The sequence below is a fragment of the Eschrichtius robustus genome, chromosome 1 (assembly GCF_028021215.1).
Source record: "Eschrichtius robustus isolate mEscRob2 chromosome 1, mEscRob2.pri, whole genome shotgun sequence".
Taxonomy (NCBI): Eukaryota; Metazoa; Chordata; class Mammalia; order Artiodactyla; family Eschrichtiidae; genus Eschrichtius; species Eschrichtius robustus.
In genome coordinates, this window is record NC_090824.1 from 130,130,941 (window position 1) to 130,135,899 (window position 4,959).

General features: G+C 44.1%; 1 pseudogene; it reads left to right on the forward strand.

The window, feature by feature from the left end:
* The first annotated feature begins 1,668 nt into the window (after positions 1 to 1,668).
* Positions 1,669 to 3,077, forward strand: LOC137762989 (serine/threonine-protein kinase MARK2 pseudogene; annotated as a pseudogene).
* Positions 3,078 to 4,959: the final 1,882 nt, after the last annotated feature.

The window sequence follows — 4,959 nt, forward strand, 5'->3', positions numbered from 1 at the left end:
ATAAACCGAGGCTAGCGGTCTTTCGAGTGGTTTGTGAGCCTGCTGACCAGACTGGAGATGGACCAGGCCGAGGAGACTCAGGAGGGTAGGAGAGGGGTGGGGCCTGAGGATGATGGAGGTGCGGCAGCGGGGTTCAGGGGCTCTTTAAGAAAGTGTTTAGATTATTCTATTTCTATCAAAAATGTGGGGGAGAGGGGGCTGCTTTTTTCCCCCAACAAAATGTAAAATTTTGTGAAACTTAAAAGAGAGAAGAGAAAAAAAATTCATAATCCCATCTAGGTATCCAGGCATTTTAAAGGATTTCCTTCTGATATTTTTTCTTATTCACATTTTATAAAAATGTATAGCCTCCCCCACCCCATTTCTCTTTTTTATGACATTTCTTTTTATTCAAAATGAGCACTTAAAAAGTTAGATTACCAGACCTCATTCCAGACCTTCCAAGTCAGATTATCTGGGAGTAGGGCCCGGGAAGGTACATTTTTTTTTTTTTTTTGATTTGTATGTGTGTGTGTTTTATTATATATTAGTCTCTTAAATCAAACAGAAAACAAAAAGTGGAGCTACAAACCAAAGTTACAATAGTACTAGCTTTTCTCATCGCCCGTCTATCTACTTGTACCAGAGGTCTTTATTTCTTCATAAGGCTTTGAGTTACTGTCTAGGGTCCTTGACTCCAACCTGAAGAACTCCCTGTGGCAGGCAGGTCTGGTGGTTAAGAACTCTCTCAACTCTTGATTAACTGGGAATGTCTTCATTTCTCCCTCATTTTCGAAGGAAAGTTTTGCTAGATATAGGATTCTTGGTTGACGGTTTCTTTCCTTCAACACTTCAAGTACATGGAGCCATGCCATCGGGCCTCCGAGGCTCCTGATGAGAAATCTGCTTATGACCTACCTTCCTGGGAAATCTTCTCTCAGCTTCATAGACTTTCATAATGTACCTTATCGTGTCTTACGCAACAGAACATTTTGTATAGTATCATGAAGTCAGTTAAGTTGTAACATTATTTTGAGACCAGAATTTAAGGAAAAGGAATTGAATATTTCAAGTGTAGACATTATGAGGTCTTTAAAATTATTACACATTTTCAAACTAGAAATAAAAAGGCCACTGAAGTATCCTATAGATTTTAATTTATAACAAAGTGAATACCAATATCTAATAACACACGTAAAGAAAAATTTCTTTGGGATCCTTTTACCTAAGTGTAAAGGGGCCTTGAACTCAAAAAGTGAGAAAACCACTGTGGTTTATCCCCAGCTGTGATGGGTCCATTTCTTGCTCTGACCTCATAGTGCACCACTGTGATGTACTTCACAAAGCCCTATAAAAGAGAAAGCTGGGCCCAGGTTTTTGGTCCTTAGAGCCCAGGAAGCTGCTTTTGGTGACCTGACGGCCTTGGACCTACAGTTAGCTTGTGTTTTCCTTGTTTCTGCCATTTTGTTGATTTTTTTTTCTCTTTTCTCTACTCTTTTTTATTTGTCTCATTTTTCTTTCTACAGTTAGCATAGTGAGTATTGTTGGTATAGTTAGCACAGTTGGTGTAGTTAATAGTTTATTAGCGTAGTTAGTGTAGTTAGTACTAGTTAGCACTGTTGGTACAGTTAGCATTGTTAGTTAGTGTTGCTAGGTAGTGCTGTTAGTCAGTGTAGTTAGCAGATCACCATGATGCAGGGCCTCACAGCCAACTCTGCTGACAAGGAGATTCATATTGATGACTTCGAGATCCTCCGCACCATTGGTGAAGGCACCTTTGGTAAAGTGAAGTTGGCCTGGCACATTCTGACCGGGACACAGGTGGCTCTCAAGGTCGTTAAGAAAAGGCATCAGAGCTTCTCAAGTGTCCAGGCACTTTTCCGGGACGTGTGCGGTATGAAGGCTCTCAATCACCCCAATATTGTCAAACTGCTGGGGGTGATTGACACAGAGGAGACATTTTTCGTGGTGATGGAGTACCTCAGTGGGGGGGACATGTACCGCTATTTGAAGACCCATGGCCGTATGACAGAGGTGGAGGCCCGAGGCCTGTTCCGGCAGCTGCTCTCCGCCCTGCAGCACTGCCACCAGAGGGGCATCGTGCACCGGGACCTGAAGCCAATGAACCTCCTCTTTGATTCCAACATGAATATCAAACTTACAGACTTTGGCCTCAGCAACAAGTGTGATGACACTGGCCAACTGGACACGATCTGCGGCACAGCCCCTTATGCTGCCCCGGAACTCTTGCTGGGGCAGAGGTACAGCGGCCCTGCGGTGGACGTGTGGAGCCTGGGAGTAGTGCTCTACACCATGGTAACTGGGTCCCAGCCCTTTGTGGGAAAAGACTTCCAGGAGCTGCAGAAGCAAATCCTACAAGGGCGATACCCCATCCCACCTTATCTGTCTTTGGAGATAAGGGATCTATTACAAAAAATGATTGCCCTCAACCCCAGTGACAGAGGCACCTTACCTGACCTCATGAGGCATCCATGGGTGAATGTGGGCCAGAAGGAGCCACTCCAGCCACCCTGTGAAGAGGACCTGGAGGTGACAATGGTGAGGACTCTGGGCTTGACTTGCGACCAGATCCAGGACACTGGAACAGGCAGTGTGAGCTCCATGAAACCCAAGGTGGGGGTCTCCATCATAACTGTGAAGCCCTTCTCTTCCGGGGACCTCAGTGGCAGTGAACTTGAGCCTTCTCCAAGCCCTGTGGTGTCCTCCCTGCAAACCAGGTGGCTCTACCAGAGAAAAAATGTGCAGCTGCAGGAAGACCAGCAGGCAGGGCAGAAGACCGGTGAGTCTGCCTGTCCCCCACCCAGCCTGGAGTCGAGGACTGCCACCCCCAGCCCAGCCCCCCAGTGTGGCACTGGGACATCCACCTCCAGCAGCAGCAGGATTGGAGCCCCAGAGGGAACCAGCTGCCCCCTGGGTGTGTCCAACACTGGAAGGTCCTCCCACACTGGGCAGTCTGAGAGTGTGTCCTCATCCACTCTCTCTGGCCACAGCCAGAAAAAGCAAGGGGTGGCTGGGATAATCTGGAACTTTATTTTAAAACATCTTTGTTGCAAGCTGCCCAGCAAGAGGCGTCATAATAAAGTGAGCCCATGTGAACCCCATGGATGACCGAGGCAGGAAGGTCAGGCCGCCGCACTCCCTGGGGCCCAGTCCAGTGGAAGATGAGTGTGTTCTCTGCACGGCCTTCAGAAGCATCGTGTCCAAGACCCTGGCCAGCTCAGAGGATGGTCCGGAGCAGCCCGGGCGACCGAAAGCGAGGCCACCGTGGCTGCAGGTCTGCCCCTCAACCCCCACCTGGGTGAAACTTCAGAGACTGGACTGTCATTCCCGGGGCACGTCTCCCCTCCCCTACTCTTCTGTTTTCCGTGTTGGTGGGGGAGGGGGATAGTTCTTGTTCCAAGAACTCCTTGGTTCTTCCAATTCTAGTTAATAAATTTGATGCTCCAGAAAGATGTATCACACTCTGCTTTGCGTCGTCCCTGCACAGAATTGGGGCTGTGCATTTTCCAGTTAGACAAGTGTGTAGCCATGTAGTGCCTGGAGTTAATCAGAACAACTGGTTCCCTGGTTCAATAAGCCCTTGAACACACGGGTGACTGTAGGGCCCGGGAAGGTACATTTTAACTCGATTCTAAGACGATTTGTAGTCACACTTTTTTTTTTAAAGTTTTTTTGAGGGATAATTTACATACAATAAAATTCATCAATTTAAGTGTCCAATAAATACAATGGCATTTTGACAAGTGTGTCCAGTTGTATAACCATCACCATAATCAAAACATGGGACATTTCTATTACCCCCAAAATCTCCCTCATCTCACTTTGCATCAATACCCTCTCTCCACTTGCAGCTCCTGGCAACCACTGATCTGCTTTCGATCACTATAGTTTTTCCTTTTCTAGAATTTCATAAAAATGGAATCATATAATATGTATGTATTTTCTAACTTCTTTTACTAAACATAATACCTTTGAGATTTATCCATGCTGTTGCATGTTTCAGTAAGTACTTAATTCCTTTTTGTTGCTGAGAAGTGTTCCATTTTCTGGATATACCAAATCTGTTTTTCCACTCAGTTGCTGATGGATGTTAGAGTTATTTCCACTTTTTAGCCATTTTTGACTATGAAAGTCTCTGTGTGGACATATGTTTCCTCTTCTCTTGGGTAAATACTTAGAATTGGGATTGCTGGGTAGTATGGTATGTGCTAAGTTTTATAAACTGTCGAATTATTTTTCCCAAATGACTGTACCACTTTGTATTTCCATCAGCAGTGGAGTTCCAGTTGCTCCACAACCTCATCAACGTTTTTTTCTTTACATCTTTATTGGAGTATAATTGCTTTACAATGTTGTATTAGTTTCTGCTGCATAACAAAGTGAATCAGCTATACATATACATATATCCCCATATTCCCTCCCTCTTGAGCCTCCCTCCCACCCTCCCTATCCCATCCCTCTAGGTGGTCACAAAGCACCAAGTCATCAACACTTGATGTTGGCAGTCTTTTTAATTTTAACCATTCTAGTGGGTGTATAGGGATATCTCAATATGCTCTTAATTTGCAGTTCCCTAATTAATTATGATGTTGAAGATATTTTCATGGTCTTATTTGCTGTTTGTATGCCTTCTTTGTAAAGTGTCTGTTCAAATATTTTGTCTGCTCTTTAAATCCAGATATTTTTCTTCTTTTTATTAAATTATAAGAGTTCTTCATATATTCTGGAAACAGGTCCATTACCAGGTGTACATTTTGTAAATATATTCTCCCAGTCTGTGGTTTGTCTTTTCATTTACTTAAACTGTCTTTTGAAGAACAAAATTTTGAAATTTTAATGATGTCCAATTTATCAGATTTCTTTCTCTTATTCGTCATGCTTTTTGTGTCCTAACTAAAACCTTTGCCTCACCTAAAGTCATGAGTATTTACTCTTATGTTTTCTCCCAGAAGTTTTATA